The sequence below is a fragment of the Helianthus annuus genome, chromosome 8 (genome assembly GCF_002127325.2).
Source record: "Helianthus annuus cultivar XRQ/B chromosome 8, HanXRQr2.0-SUNRISE, whole genome shotgun sequence".
NCBI classification, from domain to species: Eukaryota; Viridiplantae; Streptophyta; class Magnoliopsida; order Asterales; family Asteraceae; genus Helianthus; species Helianthus annuus.
In genome coordinates, this window is record NC_035440.2 from 5454566 (window position 1) to 5474619 (window position 20054).

The 20054-nt window shown below is 33.6% G+C and overlaps 3 long non-coding RNA genes across 3 annotated transcripts; all 3 read left to right on the forward strand.

The window, feature by feature from the left end:
• The first annotated feature begins 5479 nt into the window (after window positions 1-5479).
• LOC110871832 lies at window positions 5480-9195 on the forward strand. Its single transcript, XR_002553963.2, has 3 exons — window positions 5480-5672; window positions 8832-8957; window positions 9051-9195. It is a non-coding gene; the product is annotated as an uncharacterized LOC110871832 (long non-coding RNA).
• Window positions 9196-9404: 209 nt separating this feature from the next.
• LOC118481153 lies at window positions 9405-10681 on the forward strand. The gene is made up of 3 exons (XR_004864594.1): window positions 9405-9935; window positions 10085-10149; window positions 10349-10681. It is a non-coding gene; the product is annotated as an uncharacterized LOC118481153 (long non-coding RNA).
• A 1150-nt stretch (window positions 10682-11831) lies between these two features.
• On the forward strand, window positions 11832-15648 carry LOC110871831. The gene is made up of 7 exons (XR_002553960.2): window positions 11832-12093; window positions 12161-12241; window positions 12533-12667; window positions 12785-12898; window positions 13013-13139; window positions 13266-13779; window positions 15403-15648. It is a non-coding gene; the product is annotated as an uncharacterized LOC110871831 (long non-coding RNA).
• The last annotated feature ends 4406 nt before the right edge of the window (window positions 15649-20054 follow it).

Sequence of the window (20054 nt, forward strand, 5' to 3'; positions counted from 1 at the left end):
TTATTTACGAACCGGTTTTTAAAACCCGAACACTCCGTAACGTTGTAGAATAAAATTTTAGGATCAAATTATGAAAAATAGAGTCGGTAGTCGCGTTTGGCGTGTTTGCTTGTCGTTTACGATAATAATTGCGTAAAGTTGTGTCGTTCGCCGTTTCAATCCGGTTTCGACTACGGTTATTAAAATTTAATTACGAAGCAAAATATATCATAAAATCTCAGTTTCGTTGCAGGTGCGTTCGTTACCGTTTAATATTTCGCATATTTTTCGCAGATCGTCATACGTGCACTGTAAAGTCGAAAAGACGTTCCTAGGCACTCCAAGGGTCTAATTAAGTTAGTTCGCATCATAAACACCATTTATTATCGTTTTAAACATCTGTTAATCGTGTAATTAGAGGCGTAAATTACCGGTTGTCACACTAACCCACCACCACATCCACCCCTTCACCTTCACCCATCATCACGAGCGTCGTCGAACCCAAATCAACTGCCGTCACCGTACCTAAAGGACATAACGTGCAACATTTTCAAACATTTAAATATTTTTTCAGTTCAAGTTTAAATTTAGAAAGTTAAAGTATGGGGTGTTAGGCCATGTGTAAGTGCACTAATTAAAAATTTATACTTAGGGTTGTTTTAGTGGGCTTTGGGCTTGGGCCCAAGGCCCACAAGCCTAATCTCGTGCGTTTAAGCGGCCTGAACTTATTTACGAACCGGTTTTTAAAACCCGAACACTCCGTAACGTTGTAGAATAAAATTTTAGGATCAATTATGAAAAATAGAGTCGGTAGTCGCGTTTGGCGTGTTTGCTTGTCGTTTACGATAATAATTGCGTAAAGTTGCGTCGTTCGCCGTTTCAATCCGGTTTCAAGTACGGTTATTAAAATTTAATTACGAAGCAAAATATATCATAAAATCTCAGTTTTGTTGCAGGTGCGTTCGTTACCGTTTAATATTTCGCATATTTTTCGCAGATCGTCATACGTGCACTGTAAAGTCGAAAAGACGTTCCTAGGACTCCAAGGGTCTAATTAAGTTAGTTCGCATCATAAACACCATTTATTATCGTTTTAAACATCTGTTAATCGCGTAATTAGAGGCGTAAATTACCGGCAGTCACACTAACCCACCACCACATCCACCCATTCACCTTCACCCATCATCACGAGCGCCGTCGAACCTAAATCAACTGCCGTCACCGCACCTAAAGGACATAACGTGCAACATTTTCAAACATTTAAATATTTTTTCAATCCAAGTTTAAATTTAGAAGGTTAAAGTATGGGGTGTTAGGCCATGTGTAAGGGCACTAGTTAAAAATTTATACTTAGGGTTGTTTTAGTGGGCTTTGGGCTTGGGCCCAAGGCCCACAAGCCTAATCTCGTGCGTTTAAGCGGCCTGAACTTATTTACGAACCGGTTTTTAAAATCCGAACACTCCGTAACGTTGTAGAATAAAATTTTAGGATCAATTATGAAAAATAGAGTCGGTAGTCGCGTTTGGCGTGTTTGCTTGTCGTTTACGATAATAATTGCGTAAAGTTGCGTCGTTCGCCGTTTCAATCCGGTTTCAATTACGGTTATTAAAATTTAATTACGAAGCAAAATATATCATAAAATCTCAGTTTTGTTGCAGGTGCGTTCGTTACCGTTTAATATTTCGCATATTTTTCGCAGATCGTCATACGTGCACTGTAAAGTCGAAAAGACGTTCCTAGGCACTCCAAGGGTCTAATTAAGTTAGTTCGCATCATAAACACCATTTATTATCGTTTTAAACATCTGTTAATCGCGTAATTAGAGGCGTAAATTACCGGTTGTCACACTAACCCACCACCACATCCACCCTTTCACCTTCACCCATCATCACGAGCGCCGTTGAACCTAAATCAACTGCCGTCACCGCACCTAAAGGACATAACGTGCAACATTTTCAAACATTTAAATATTTTTTCAATTCAAGTTTAAATTTAGAAGGTTAAAGTATGGGGTGTTAGGCCATGTGTAAGGGCACTAGTTAAAAATTTATACTTAGGGTTGTTTTAGTGGGCTTTGGGCTTGGGCCCAAGGCCCACAAGCCTAATCTCGTGCGTTTAAGCGGCCTGAACTTATTTACGAACCGGTTTTTAAAATCCGAACACTCCGTAACGTTGTAGAATAAAGTTTTTGGATCAATTATGAAAAATAGAGTCGGTAGTCGCGTTTGGCGTGTTTGCTTGTCGTTTACGATAATAATTGCGTAAAGTTGCGTCGTTCGCCGTTTCAATCCGGTTTCAATTACGGTTATTAAAATTTAATTACGAAGCAAAATATATCATAAAATCTCAGTTTTGTTGCAGGTGCGTTCGTTACCGTTTAATATTTCGCATATTTTTCGCAGATCGTCATACGTGCACTGTAAAGTCGAAAAGACGTTCCTAGGCACTCCAAGGGTCTAATTAAGTTAGTTCGCATCATAAACACCATTTATTATCGTTTTAAACATCTGTTAATCGCGTAATTAGAGGCGTAAATTACCGGTTGTCACACTAACCCACCACCACATCCACCCCTTCACCTTCACCCATCATCACGAGCGCCGTCGAACCTAAATCAACTGCCGTCACCGCACCTAAAGGACATAACGTGCAACATTTTCAAACATTTAAATATTTTTTCAATCCAAGTTTAAATTTAGAAGGTTAAAGTATGGGGTGTTAGGCCATGTGTAAGGGCACTAGTTAAAAATTTATACTTAGGGTTGTTTTAGTGGGCTTTGGGCTTGGGCCCAAGGCCCACAAGCCTAATCTCGTGCGTTTAAGCGGCCTGAACTTATTTACGAACCGGTTTTTAAAACCCGAACACTCCGTAACGTTGTAGAATAAAATTTTAGGATCAATTATGAAAAATAGAGTCGGTAGTCGCGTTTGGCGTGTTTGCTTGTCGTTTACGATAATAATTGCGTAAAGTTGCGTCGTTCGCCGTTTCAATCCGGTTTCAATTACGATTATTAAAATTTAAATACGAAGCAAAATATATCATAAAATCTCAGTTTTGTTGCAGGTGCGTTCGTTACCGTTTAATATTTCGCATATTTTTCGCAGATCGTCATACGTGCACTGTAAAGTCGAAAAGACGTTCCTAGGCACTCCAAGGGTCTAATTAAGTTAGTTCGCATCATAAACACCATTTATTATCGTTTTAAACATCTGTTAATCGCGTAATTAGAGGCGTAAATTACCGGTTGTCACACTAACCCACCACCACATCCACCCCTTCACCTTCACCCATCATCACGAGCGCCGTTGAACCTAAATCAACTGCCGTCACCGCACCTAAAGGACATAACGTGCAACATTTTCAAACATTTAAATATTTTTTCAATTCAAGTTTAAATTTAGAAGGTTAAAGTATGGGGTGTTAGGCCATGTGTAAGGGCACTAGTTAAAAATTTATACTTAGGGTTGTTTTAGTGGGCTTTGGGCTTGGGCCCAAGGCCCACAAGCCTAATCTCGTGCGTTTAAGCGGCCTGAACTTATTTACGAACCGGTTTTTAAAATCCGAACACTCCGTAACGTTGTAGAATAAAATTTTAGGATCAATTATGAAAAATAGAGTCGGTAGTCGCGTTTGGCGTGTTTGCTTGTCGTTTACGATAATAATTGCGTAAAGTTGCGTCGTTCGCCGTTTCAATCCGGTTTCAATTACGGTTATTAAAATTTAATTACGAAGCAAAATATATCATAAAATCTCAGTTTTGTTGTAGGTGCGTTCGTTACCGTTTAATATTTCGCATATTTTTCGCAGATCGTCATACGTGCACTGTAAAGTCGAAAAGACGTTCCTAGGCACTCCAAGGGTCTAATTAAGTTAGTTCGCATCATAAACACCATTTATTATCGTTTTAAACATCTGTTAATCGCGTAATTAGAGGCGTAAATTACCGGTTGTCACACTAACCCACCACCACATCCACCCCTTCACCTTCACCCATCATCACGAATGCGTAGCAAGTTGCTACACATTTCCTACGCAATAAATTTTCCATCACAAATGCGTAACAAGTTGCTACACATTTCCTACGCAATAATTAATAATAATGCTGATTAAACATTAAAATATAATCTAAGTATAATAATAAATATTTCGTCGTAAATCCGTAGCAAGTTGCTACACATTTCCTTCGCAATAAATTGTCCATCACAAATGCGTAGCAAGTTGCTACACATTTCCTACGCAATAATTAATAATAATGCTGATTAAACATTAAAATATAATCTAAGTATAGTAATAAATATTTCGTCGTAAATTCGTAGCAAGTTGCTACACATTTCCTACGCAAAAAATTTTCCATCACAAATGCGTAGCACAAGTTGCTACGCATTTCCTACGCAATAATTAATAATAATGATGATTAAACATTAAAATATAATCTAAGTATAATAATAAATATTTCGTCATAAATGCGTAGGAAGTTACTACGCATTTCTGACGCAACAATTAATATAATTTATCCGTCATAAATGCGTAGCAAGTTGCTACGCATTTCCGACACAATACTTAGAGTTAGTATTTTTATCACTATTGTTTCACAAATTTGCCAAAAAAATCAAGGTCTTTTTTTCGTAGGAAATGCGTAGTAAATGTGGCAGAATTTGCTACACATTTTTTTGCGTAGAAAATTTTCGTAGTAAAATGACCACTTTTCTAGTAGTGGATGAGTTGACGGGGTGACGCTAAGCCACACCCTTTTACTTGGTAAATATTTTTTCCATACCGCTTTTTCTTCCTTTATTTAATTATTCATTTGTTCAAACATATATATTGTATAGAAAGTGACGACAAAGCTACATCATATATTCATATCATATGACGCAATATAAAATGTTTTAAATGTGAACCTGCAAATGGGTCCATGACACATGGATGAATGCAGTCCTGCAAACGATTAGAGACCCCATTGAATGATGAAACCTTATTAACGGACTTTTTGTGCGGATTGAAATATAGTAACATTAAAAATTTTAGGAACAAAGTATAAATGATGATTAAAATTTTAGGAACAAAATATAAATGATGATTAACTGTATAGATTTTTTTTTTTGAAAAATCAACTTCATTAAAACAACCTTCGACCCAAACGGGCAAAAGGCCAAACACACAACAACACCCCCGACCCAAACGGGCAAAGGGCAAGGAAATTACAACATATACAAAGGGTATTTACACCTTAGTAAATATTTTTTCCATACCGCTTTAACTGTATAGATAGTCCATAGTTTAGATAAAAACTAATACTTTCACGAAATAAACTTGAAAAGTTGCATGTTTGAGGTTAGTTTAACATTTTTGTGTTCTAATGCTAACTTTTGTTAAGATATTTGATTTTTGTATAAAATAAGTATTTTACCCTTGTAAAAATATAATAAAGTCTCTGAAATCTGCTGCTAATGATACAGACTATTTATGTCATTTACTTGTACCAAACCCCCTTGTCCCCCAACCCATTTAATTTGTCATTGTCTTCATTGGAGGTCTGTCACCTTTGCAACACCGATTACGGTTGTGGTCAGCGGGCGTAGGTATGGGCGGAGACGAACAATGGCGGCCTGGAATTTATAATTGCTAGCATCATGAAGAAGTTCTTCACGTTCTTTGGGTCGCTTTCGTTCTTGCCATCATTGAATTTGAGGTAAGCAATCCATTTATACGAGGTTAGATGCACGTCATTCTTTACTATAACAATATTTAGCAGTTCTAGGCATCTTTTTTCATTTAATGAGAAGTGTTTCAAAATTGTTCTGCAACATGAAACCAAACAATCTACATGTATATATTGATTCCTTGCTTTTCTGACCAAAATTTGAGTTCTGTTCATTGTTGTGTGTTTGATTCAATAAATGTTTGAATCTCGTGGATATTTAGTTAATTTGTTTAACCATATGAATTAGGATATATATATATCTATATAGTTGAGTATTGGTTTAAGTTATACAAATGTTGCTTTTAGGATGCTATTTACGTAAATGATCATCTTGCAATTGCAATACAATAAGGCCTGTGAGTAGGCTAGACTCCAAGAAAATTAGAGTACAAGAAGAGATTGATATGGGGCAATTTTCTGATGCATATCTCATGCAAGTTACAGAATATAAATATGCTAACAACTGCATATTATGGATTCACGTTCATTATTATGCGAATATGCAATGCACCACTACCCACAATATGCAATACTGAAATAAACATGGAGACTAAATTACTCATGCAACATATAATAAACATGTGACTAATAAAACTTCTTCTTTTCCACGCCCCTTGCTTTCGGCCTAATCCATGAATCGTCGGTTTCTTGTGGAGTCTGTTGGGCACTGGGCCTAGATGATGCTTGACCCGTATCACAATAGTTATAATACTATAAATGATATTGATAAATGACTTCAATTCCCCGGCATCTTTTTTATTTGCCACCAGATTATAAACCGTTTTAAACGATGTTGTACAATAAAATAATATTATTATATAACTTGTAAAAAATTTCGTATAATTGACATTTTTTTTACCATATGACAGTGCATACAACTAATTTGAATCTTCCATAAAAACCAACCTATATTAATTGGTAACACTGAAATAGCATTACTATATAATAGCTCGTGTATTACACGAGCCGAATACTAAAAGTATGTAACATACTAACACATGTATTCCTCGTATGATTGAAATTACATATAATATTGTAAATGAATAATATTATTTTTTATGTTATGTATCTTTTTAAATATAACTTTTACTTAAACTAAATAAAATAAATTTATAGGTATGTTACAAATTAGCTTTGTTATTCTTATTAATAATTGATATGTGGGTTTAATTAATAGTTACTTATTATAAAAATAAGATTTAAATTAGCGGTTTATATACGTTGAATAAAATATTTTCATAACTAATGGTTAAGTTATTATGTCAAAAATTGATAGAAAAAAAATTTAATAACATTAAAATATGATTTAGTCACCCTTTCCTATTATATAAAAACATTTACTTATTTAGAGTCGATTAAGTTACTTTTTCTTACTTTATTAAAATAATTTTTTATTTAGGGTCATGAATAAATTTGGATGAGATAAATTTTGTAAGGTGAAATATTCCAACAAATAAATATGAGTCCTTACCGAATATGGGTGTTACAATTTTTTTTTTATGGAAAATTTGGATCAGGACGGAGCACTAGAGTATCAAAGTACCACCAGTAGAACCACCTGATCATATCCATCTCCATTAGGTAATAATTCTTATATATCAATTTAGGAGGAAACCCAATAAATCTAGGACCCCCCCCCCTTGTGAGAATCGAACCCAATACCTAATGGTCTTAAGCCTCATCCTACCCCTAAGATGCCAATAGGTTATAATTTCATGAGCATGAGTGTTACAATTATGTTATCAGAGCTCATACTCTTTCCTATCGATTTTTTTTTCCTAAAATAAAACACGTGAGGAAATGAGTAGATGTCGGGTTAGTATATGTGTATAAGTTATGTTATCACTATAAATGGTGTTCATATTCATCCATTATAGACGTATGATATTCTGAACTATTTAACGATCTCTATTGACTTAGGTTTTGTGTCTCCGTTATTCACACATCCTGTAAGTATTTTTATTTATTTAGTAATTTCGAGAATGAAATTTTCTTTTAGAGTGTTATAGTTTTACCAAGAAAAATATATAGGAATAATAGATTTTAATAATCCTAACTATTAGCCGTTGGCCAACAACAGTTCCAACTTAAAAAATAACCAATGGTGCTCTCACATTTTCATATATTGTAAACCAATGGACATTTACTAAACCGAAAAGCATAAGGGGACAAAAAGAAATTAAGGTTCTGTTGGTAAAGGTCTATTAGTTTACAATATGTGAAAAATGTAGGACCACCACTAGTTATTTTTGAAGCTGAAGCCGTTTCTGGCCAATGGCTAATAGTTTGGATTATTAAAACCCATTATTCCATGCATAATACTTATACTTGAACAATATTTAAGATGATATTAATGTCACTGATATTGAAGATGGTTTTATCTTGATAATGTTTATATAGAATATATAAAATATTCAATCTATCTATATATATATATATATATATATATATATATATATATAGGGAGCCGCTAGAATGAGAACCACCTCGAGTTGTAAGAACCGCGAGAACTACACCCCACGGAGCGCCGTTCGCCATGATTTTTTTTACAAGTAGATGTGTATATTATAAACATAGCCGTAAAAAATCATGGCGAACGGCGCTCCGTGGGGTGTAGTTTTTTACACCACAAGTTTGGTGAAAAAAAAAAGAAAAAAGAAAAAAATTAAAAAACACCAAACTTGTGGTGTAAAAAACTACACCCCACGGAGCGCCGTTCGCCATGATTTTTTACGGCTGTGTTTATAATATACACATCTACTTGTAAAAATAAAATCATGGCGAACGGCGCTCCGTGGGGTGTAGTTCTCGCGGTTCTTACAACTCGAGGTGGTTCTCATTCTAGCAGCCCCATATATATATATATATATATATATATATATATATATATATAAATGAGATGGATTTGGGCTAGGTGGCATTTGATTTTGGCCATTTTTGCTGATGTGGCAACTTTTCATGGTGAGTTTAGGAGGGAATTCTCAAATGGCTTCTACATTCACGATTTTAACAAAAAAGTGGCAGGATCCGAATAGATTTGGGTCGGGTTAACGGTTTCCAAATACATCGTGATATGTTATTCGGATCCTTTATATTTCTTTTTTTCTCATTGTTCTTTCACACTACTCATCTACAAACCCTAAAAAGATAGTTGCAGCTCTCTCTCCCTCCTATCGCCACCGCCAAGATCCTCCATCAGTTCCTCAAGATCACAAGATGACGGCGTTTCCTTCTGATTGAATCATCTACGATCCAGACAATACAATCCATCAGGTATGTAAACCTACAGGTTTTCTAATCAGGATTTGTGAGTAATTAGGGTTTGCAACGATTCAATCATCATTGAGGTTTTCTAAATTCACTCAGGTTTTATTTGCTTTCAATGCCCCTGTATTTGACGACCCTGATGTCACAATTATTGGTGGTGGAATGTCGAGTCTTCATTGTGTTGGAGATACAAAAAGCAATCGTGAAATATAATATAAAAAGCAAGAAAGAAAGTGCGTTTGAGTTGGAGATAGATCGGAAAAATGGCGACAGAAAGAGCTTCAGAGCAATCGCTATTTCAAGGAGTCAAAGTTTTCTGGAGTGAGAGATTCAGGATCTTGGATAGCTATCACCCTTATCTCCGCCGTGAAAACCCTCTTCCGTCATGGTCTGCCGCCGATGTGCAAGAATTCATCGCTTCAGATCCCGTTCACGGACCAGTTGTATGATCAATCTCCTCTATTTATACACCTTTTATCATCTCCTTATGTTATTTGATTGATTAATCGATGAATCTGTTTGTGTTATTTAGTTGTTTCGTGATTACTTATTTTGTTGAAATTAAATCTGAAACCAGTCTGTATTTTAAAGATGATTGCATGTTACACATCATTATTGGTTTACTGATTCATTCATATAAGAAGCTAATTTTGAATTGTATGAAGCCCTAGCTATCTCATCATTTACATGTAGCCTACCTATTTGTGGAAATGTCTATGTGAACAAAGACACTGCTAATGAGTGTTTTTTTAATTGTATAAGATCATGATGTGTATACATATTATTGTTTGGACATATGTACATTGGGTTTTTATGTTGTGTTGTAGGTGTGTACTCTGTGATGTTACCGGTGCCTGTGGTTGGGGGATATGAGGGTGTTGGAGAAGTCCACTCTATAGGCACATCAGTGGAATGTGCTGCCAGTCACTATTAACCCGTTGACTACCTTAAAGATGGCGGAGAACTTCGTGGAACTCGAATCAGGTGCTACAATTTCCAGTTACGTTGTTGCAATTCTAATGTGCCTAGTTCCTGATTGGTGACCCTAAAACAGGTGTTATCCTGCTTAGATCGGAAAGTGCATGTATTTTTCATGCCAAATTACGACGACTAATGATTCTTGAAAAATGCAGGTGGCTGAGCTTGAGAAACAATTGAAAATGGAGATCAAATCAAGAAACAGAGCCGAAAAGATCTGGTAATATTCAAATTGTAATCTCTTTTTTTTTTTTTTGCATTCAGTCGTCAGTTTTGCGTTCCGAATCAAGCTCAGCTGCAGCTTACATTGCAAAAGATCTTTGTTTTAAGCAATTACTAACCAATTATTCGTTTTTTGTATTTCATGGATCCGGGTATACTCCCCTCATAAATACAGTTATTTTTTTCTTGAGGTGAAGGTATACATGGACGATGGGTGGCGTTTATTTGTAGGATGCCACTGGAAATTAGACAAAGATACGAGTGGTTCCACTACAAAAAAAAAGCTTTTTTATTATTTTATTGTGTATTATTACATCTTTACTCCGAGTTGAATTTCTGTTTGCGGCACATTTTAAATAATGTTTTTTTATTAGATTGCTTTTTTATTGCAATTTGAGCTTTATTTTTGTGAAAATTCGGTCTATGTTTTGAAGTTTGTGAATCTGGAATTCGACTACATTGTTGTAAACTTATTGGATCTTGAATAGGCATGTTGATTTTTTGTAATTAATTAATGGCCGCTCTTCCAACACGAGCACGAGCCGGTCATGATTACTTAATTATATTTTAGTACTGGTTATATAATGCATACTCTGACTATATGATGGATATGATATACACTTTGATTACTGACTTTGTTATTGATGTTTCATATGACATAGAGAATGTGGAGATGATGCCTCTCATGTCATGTTTGGATAATGTGGTATGCAGAAAGGTGAGTTGTATAGTTGATACCTAATCCCTTTTAAATATATCACCTATAATCATAGGGATACTAATTGATGTTGGTGTTTGTCATTTCAAGGTTTAGCCCTTGCCAGCAAGAATAATCTTCTTTTTGGCCTTGCTCATAAAAGGTAACTTTTGTGAAAAAATGGGTAAGTTCTAAAGATGTATTTTGGAAGTTGTCGTTTGTTCTTGAAACTGCAATAAAAAAGCAATCTAATAAAAAAAAATGGATGAACTCAGATCTGCTATTACTTTAGTGTAGTTATTCGAACAAAAAAAAATCTGATTTGTTTCTATTATTTTGTAAAAAACGAATACTTGATTGTTCGAAGAGTATTGCTGCATTGCTTAACGTCATTGTTATATCATTACGTTCTTGTGTATCATCGAGATTTCAAATCTGAGAGGAATAGCGGTGTTTTTGAATAAATTTGAGTCTGCGAATTCTTAGATCTGTTTTAAGCTGTGATTGTTGTTAACAGCAGCTTCAGCGAACCCGATTTGTAGCATATCATACAATTCGGATCCTATTTCAAGTTGGCGTTAAAACGAATCATGATTGTTTAAATTTGAACGGAATCAGATATCGTAGTAACGACAGAAGAAGTTAAAAAGCCGACGGGGTAATAACAGAGTTGGTCTGTGTTGTTTTCCTTCAAACAGTAAAAACGAAAAAAATGAGATCAGTTTATGTGTGAGAGTTTGTAGTTGACCAGGTCTGAATTAAATAGATTTTAGCAGTTTAGAACAATCGATTGATGAAAATTTGATTGAAATCATAATTACAGTTTGACGTGTTCCGATTAGAACTGAATTGGTTGTATTTTTGATCGAATTCGAAAACGTTCGACTAAAGATTTCTTTGTTCTTCATCCATGTTTTGAAAACATCTGGTATAAAACATGAGTCTTTTCGTATGAGTTTTGTTACAAAATTGATGCGTTTTGTTCCATCAGAAACTGATGTCGAATGTAACAATGATATGTCGGGTCATTTGATTCACTTGATTTCGCTGGTGGTTTGAAGAACCTGATTGATATGAGTTTTATTCTTGATTTTTTGTGTTTTTTGTATATTGTTATTGCCCTATACCTTAACTTTGAATTAATTTGGTAGTTTTGTTTCGCTTAGGTTTTAGTTAATGTTTCCTAATTTGTCTAGAGCATGCAATTGAGGGATTCAAGCACAGCAACGCAGGAGATGAATACATGTAAGTTTTTAGGGTTTTGATTAGTATACTATTCTTTCCATCATTCTTGGTGTGGTTTTTTTTACAGATCTGAAAACTGGGACACAATGCTCTAACCGTCGCCTCCAGCAATGACGGCTAGGTTTTCGAAGAATTGATCTGTTGGCAGGTCTCCATTAGTTTTAACTTTTAAGTTTTTAAACATGTTTGGACTTAAATCATTTTTGCATGATTATCACATGTTTTCATTTGCAAGAGGATAGTATGAGATTGCTAGATGTCCAAGTGTTCTGTTGCAAAAAGTTGACCAGAACCACTAAAGTTCTATGTAAAATGCTCTTTTTATCCCTGCGGTTTGGCCAGTTTAGCGACTTTCATTTAGTTTTCATATAACCTGCGTTTTAATTTATATTATGTGCTAGAGGCCGGAGTAAACCCACAACTGTTTCTATTCATGAAGGGGGAGGAGTCAGCTGATGTGGCGTGTTTTCTTCACATCTGTAGTAGTGGCGGTAGTAGTCTGTACTGCTATGGGGTGGTGTAAGAGTGGCAAGTGTGGGCTCTAGGGTTATCTCTTTCGATTTGCGAAACAAAGGTACAATTTTTTATCTTCCAGTGTTCATCATCCACGTAACAGTCGGCTTTCAACTTGATCAGTGTATGATTTTGAAATATTTATGTTCATCTTTTGTTTGTTTATTTACGGCTCTAGGGTTTTGTGTTCAATATTCTATATCTAATACTTGGATGGTCTAAGTCAAAATCGACGGTACGATGGTACATGGAAGGATGAAGGTGTTGTGGGTTCTTAATTCTTCACTCCAATGTGAGTTTATTTTACAATTATCTTGCTTTGATTTAACTTTGTAATACCGATTTGATGTTAAAATTAGGGTTTAATCAATTTTAGGATTTTAGTATTTTAGTATTTTTGTTTCAGTTGTTCCATTGGGCTTGGATACTTACGCTGGTGATTCTGGTGAATATAATGAGCAACACGTCTTCAAAATCAAGGTTTCTTTTGTGCAATGGAAGATACCGTGGAACAACAGCTTATCACCGAACAGGTACTGAAATTATTACCCACCAGGTGTTCGATGAAATGCCTCGCGTTTGATTCTAACCCTAAATATGTCCGTCTTTATTTGCAATCTATGTGTTCGATGAAATGCCTATTGATGGTGTTGCTATAGGTACGATTCATGAAGACATGCTTGATATTGTGTTGCTTACACATGGATGATGACCTGAGAATTGAAAGTGAGAAAACAAGATAGTTGCCTGCAAAATGATTGGTGGTGGTAGTGATGGTACTTTAGATCTTTGTGTAAGGATAAATTGAAAACATACACTTTCATTCTTATGTCAAGCCACAACTTCTCGCTACAAACAACAGGTATCTCCTTTATGATATCCTTCTCCGCAAGTATTGGAAGCCTAAAGAAGTAGACAGCCTCGGTGCACCACCAGATCTCTTTTTACTTTTTAGTTGGTTTTTTAATTTTATTTGCATGTTTGCTTTATACATTTCTTTTTGTAATTTTGGTTTTTTGCTGATAGTTAACAATTAGAAGATCACGGGTATATAGGATAAAGGCAAGGTGATCAAAGTCAGTGATAACGTGCTCGAATTTCTATCGGTTGATGATGGGGTTTACTATGTCCTTGGTCACTCTTGGTGACAAGGGTTCCAATTACTACACCGAGGTATGTACACATTAGCCCATCCACACTCTTTGTCAACGAGAGATTATAATAATTTTTTATTTTGTTTTCTTTACCTCTTTTTTACAAAAATGGCAACTTTAGTTTATATAGCATTTAAATTAACTATTGATATTATAAAGTAATTTGTTAAGATGCTTGATTGGTACCTTTTTAATTCCTGCTTCACATCAATAAAATGTGAAGAAATAGTCCTACATCATTAGTGTTGCATATATTTGACTATTAGTTTCCCATGAAAAGATATGCATGTTGGATGTAATTTATATCGGATCATGAATTGATAGCAGTTTTTATGATTTTTACGTTTTAAACATTGGTTTTTTTGAATATTTCAGTTTGTTTGACGTGGTTGTTTGATCTTTATATGCTTTTTTATATATATGAATAAATCTATCCTTTTTTAACCAATATTTTTTTCTTTTTAACTCAATCAACTTATCATTTGTCGTGCAAGGATTTCATCACGTTGTTTATAATATGTTTATGAATTTTATTAGTTGAAAATTCAACTAAAAACATAATATAATATAATTTAAAAACAAACAATATAACATTTTGTATCGGTTTACGAAACATTTTTTAACTGAGATCTCATTAAGAATTAAAAGGTAATAAGCTTTACACGAATACTATGAATACACATGGAGACAAAGTTAGGATACTGATGAAACGGAACAAATAAATTATTGTGGGAAGGGAAAGAAGGTACTAACGAGTTTCAAAATATTGTTTTTGTACCTTTTATTATTGAAAACTAAATTTTCCTAACCCGGGATGTTTTTATACAAACGCATAAAACTTCAATGTTGGATGAGGTAATAGATTACTTAAAGAAGCGTCAAGCAGTTGTGCAAATAATTGAATCTAAAGTAGTTAATATTGTGCTAAGTTGCTATCGCTTTCAAAAGTATAATGTTGTAATATAGATTATGTTTTGATAGAATTTCTCTATTATTGCTTCAATAAGGTGCGTTTTTTGTTGCTTATAGACTTGAGTGCTAATGTTTGTTGAATTCGAGTGTTTTTCTCTATCGGAATTTTGCTCTTAATATATTAATAAAAAATCGAGCAATATGTTGCTTTCTTTTTGTTAGGGTTAATTAGTTTTTGTCAAAATTGCTACCTTAGTAAAAAAAACATTGATTCAGTGGGGTTTTATTTCGCGTTTGAACAACAATGTTACAATGACTTTTATTTCCCATATGTATGCAAGTGATTAATCTAACATTATTATGATTAAACTTGAATTCAATCTGATTGCTGAGTTGATCATTTTTGATATGGGCTGAATCTTGATTGTATGGCTTTTGAGTAACTTGAATCTCATCAGTAGTTTCATGTTCAATGATTAATTAGGATATTATATTTGATAACATGCCTTAACATTCTACAACTACAAAAAGTGGTCGCATTACATTTAGAGGATAAATGACTTTTTGATGATGTAATGAGTGAAGCTTTTTTTGTTTGGCGTAGATTTTTAATTTTTCTTTTTGAAACATGTGCTATCTGTTTGAGCTAGGGGTGACAATTTTTACTTCAACTAATTCCTGTATGTGGTTTGTGCAAAATTTGAAGTAACCTTTAAGTTGTAAACTATAGTTGGAGCTGATGAAGGTGAAGGTAGAATTGAATTGTTACCGAAGGAAGTCAAGGGTAAAGATATCACAGACCTAATTGATGCCGGCAGGCTTCAGGCTTCAGTTCCCCATTTGGTGGTGGTGTTGCAGTTGCTGCTGTAACCGGTGGTAGTGTCGCACTTAATATAACAGCTAAATGGGTGCAATTAAAACGATAGGCCAACGTCTTATACTGCATAAATTATTTCAACTAGAAGACTATAATTATCATTAATATTGTACATTTGATCAAAATATGTTTTTTCCTTATTAGATTAGTTAGTAATTATTTGATGGACGTAATTACCCTTATTCTCTAATCAAGGGTTTCCATTTGGATGTATATAGGGTGAGATAACTAGAGAGATAAAGGTCACACAATCACAATAACATCAAGAACTCACGAATTTGTTCATATTCTCTCTCTCAAACGTGTTCATCAAAAACCTTTGAAAACAAGTGTTTTTATTTTATTTAACGACAAGTCGATTAATGCAAATTAAATTTTCCAATCTGCGAGTATTCGCGGGTGATAACCTAGTTGATAAATATATGACATGGTTTCTAAGCATTTATATGTTATTATATACTAATAAATATATTAGATATTAAACTAATAGAGAAAATGCCATGTATACTTAATTGGAATCTTTTATTAGTATTAGATTCTAATAATTGTAGTTATCATATTTTTTATAATGAAGATGGAGAGATTAATATATCAAACCAAACCGTATTATACGTTGCATAGACAAGTTGGGTTTAAATAAGACTAAAGGAGAAACTATTACATATATATATATATATATATATATATAGGATTTGGTTTATTTGTGAACATCTTCATACTGAACTATGTTAACTAATCAGGATCATTGATTTCCTTTTTAGTTGTTAAGGGTAGGATTGTAATTATACAATAAATTAATTTTATATCTTTATCTTAATCATTGAATTTCAGTTACAATTTTAATTTTGGTAGTTTTCTTAAATTGCATAATTATCTTCCCCATCTCTTTTAATTCAAAATAATTGATAAGGGATATTTATATTCACACAAGACTAAGAAGTATTACTTTTTAATAAATGAATTCATATGCTTGTGTTATTTATTCTTTTTTTTTAATTGCATATTCATGCAAGAATGAATTATTTACAAAACGTTTAATTACATATTTTTTATTTTTGGATTAAATATTCATTTTTTTTACAATTGCATATCCATGATTATTTTTCATGTACTCATCATGAATCTTGTGTGATAATGTACATATGTGTACATAGGTGTGATAATGTACATATATGTATATACGTGTTGAGACTGTTATGTACACATATGTATAATGCCAAACAATCATCTCAGATACTTGCTATACACATATGTACCATGATGCACAACCATATCATTAACTTCTTTTTAAGAAGTATATTATTAATGTACATATGTGCAGATTACAAATCGGACATGTACACTTAAAGAAGATGATCGGATGGAACAATATTTGTTAATGTACATATGTTTTCAAATTGTTAATACGTATAATACGTATATGTACATTCACTTCTATAGTGTTTTTATTCATGCTGTAGATGAAACAATATATTATATAATGGTTATATCTTTTAGAATTAAAAAATTAGTTAATTGGTGAGAGAAAAAAGTGAGAGAGAATGTAATTAATTATTTAATTGGAGAGAGAACTAGTTAACAATTTACCTTTATACCCTTTTTATTTATTTTTTATATATAAATAATTACAGAACTCTCATTCTTAAAATTTCCAAGATCTAAACAATTAATGGCTTAGATTAGTTCACACAGTTCACTCTCAACCTAATGTTCACTCTAGAACCCTACCCTATATATGGAAGAGTGAGGTTCCTGCGCAAAGTGTGTTTTTCTTACAAAGTATAGGAAGCGATCTTGGCCATTAGATGGGTGTGTTTAATGGCTGAGATCAAGCTGGCAACATTTTTGTAATATTTGTTTGTCATTAATTAATTTTTTATAATAGGTTAGGGGTAGTCTGGTCATTTACCGTGTTTTAAATCAATAGAACAACTATAAAAAATAACACACCTCTTATAATCTAGCACATTTCCTTCTCTCTATCTAAAACCCACTACCGATAACCATCTTCTATACCAAAATTAGCTAGAATCATGGGTCAAGATTACAAATTCGGCATGAAATACAAGCGTAAGAGATGAACATAGTACTGTGTTTTATGTACTCGATGTTGGGTACTAGATGTGTTCATAGTAGTGTGTTTTAGTGATAAAACACAATGTGTCGAACAAGTGAGTGACTTGGTAAAGGTGTTGTTTTTTACATTGATATTGTTTTAAGGATTGATGTGTTAAAGCTATATTGTGATTAGATCCTGCATATACATGTATTAAGTGTGTTTTGTTAAAGATAATATGTTTTTTAAAGTTTGATCATAGTACTGTGTTTTACTGCACTTGATGTTGGATACTAGGTTTGTTCATAGTAGTGTGTTTTAGTGATAAAAGACAATGTGACGAACAAGTGACTAACTTGGTAAAGGTGTTGTTTTTCACATTGATATTGTTTTAAGGATTGATGTGTTAAAGCTACATTGTGATTAGATCCTGCATATACATGTATTCAATATGTTTTGTTGAAGACAACATATTTTTTTAAAAGTTTGATCATGGTACTGTGTTTTACTGCACTTGATGTTGGATACTAATGTGTTTATAGTAGTGTGTTTTAGTGATAAAACACAATGACGAATCAGTTACTGACTGATAAAACACAACGTGACGAACCAATTACTGACTGCTAAAACACAACGTAGATGTGTTTATAGCAGTGTGTTTTAGTGATAAAACACACTAAAACACACTGTGATGCCGTGGTTTCTTTTTCCAGCGAACCACTTTAGAAGAAGAAGAAGAATTGCGACTTAAATGATAAACAATGAATCGATCATAATATAACTGTCAATTTGATTTCAATGTGATATTTGGTTTCCTTAAATTTCTAATGTGATAGTTATAATAAATATATACCATAAATAGAATAAAATCAAAGTATTTTTTTCCCTTTTCATTTGAATAACTACTTGTCACATGTCATTATGTGGTGGCTTCCTACACCTTATAGGAAAAATTGGCTTTGTAGCCAACTCCTACTCTATAGGGAAATGAAAATCGAAAACCCACCTTAGTTAAAAAAAGCCCAAAAAACTTCAGCTTCACCATAAAAAAAAAACCCCAATAATGTGAACAACGGGAAAACGTAACACATTCTCTCTTCTCTCCCCACTATTACGAAAAGTGTGTCAATGTCAAAAAAATATCGCAGGTATCAGTAAAAATGTTACATCAAAAAAGTGTAACACGTGGCAGTTTGATGTCCATTCATTCAGTTTTCAGTGTTTTTGTAACTCACATAGGATTTCTCCCAATAATTCTCACAGACACACACATATATATATATATATATTATCATACAAGCATGTCTTCTAAAATGAGTTTGTAAAAAAAATTCAAACTAAATGTCTTTGTTTATTAGATTCATTAATTACCAACTAAACTAATAATAAAAACATTGAGTAAGAATTTGAATTATAAGAGACAAAATTGCTTATAAAAACATAAATGATCAATAATAATGAATCTAAAAAGGAAATGTTACGACTCTTCAATTAAAATTTTCTAATTTTATTGCCGTTAGATGTAATGGCTTTTAAAAAACGAAAACCAATAGAAACCTATTGTATGGATATTATATTTCATTATTTTTATTATAAATTTCTAGTGACGGTCGACTAATTTTTATAATATATTTGAAATTTGATTTAATTTTGTCCTTTTATTATGTTACCCGACCTGACCCGAATCGGAGCGCATCTTTTACTACAATTTAACATAGATAAACCTCAAAATTTCCACCCTCATGAAAAAACGTTTCTGGGTCCGTCATTGATTAGAGCTTTATATTTATCCTAGTCTTAACATTGTCTTTCTTGTGGTTATATACATCACAATGTTACAAAGATTATCAAATGCTTTAATCTCAGTGTGCATGATATGATGTGAAAACTAAGTGACCCTCCTACATTTACTAGCGGAAGCTGCATTCACGAGTGAACCCCTTCCCTGGTGTAATGCTTAGTATCCATCGCAACCAGATGAAGGATTTAACATCACAATTGACAAACTTTTATCCGAGACGATCCATTCCAGCATTGATTGACCATGAGTCCCTAGATGATATCAACTAAAAGGTATATATGAACCATAAATATATCAAGAGCGTAGAATGTGTAATTCAAGAAAAAAAATTGTGAAATTCGGGAGTGATATTTATAATAAATGTTCTGAAAGGTTATAAGGTGTTGTTTGTTTTTTAAGAGGTAAAATATCTACAGTTTGGGGACCAAATTTGCAGACATCTGTAGAAGAATAGGTGGACCAAACATTTGCAGTCTGCAAGAAGAAGGTTATTTGTTTTTAATGCATGTAGACTTTTAAAATAAACTGTTGGTGGTGTACGAACGGTAGAGGTGGGTGGTGGTGGTGCTGGACGGTGGTGGTGGGTGGTGCTGGACGTGGGTGGTGGGTGGTGGTGCTGGACGGTGGTGGTTGGTGCTAGAACGTGGA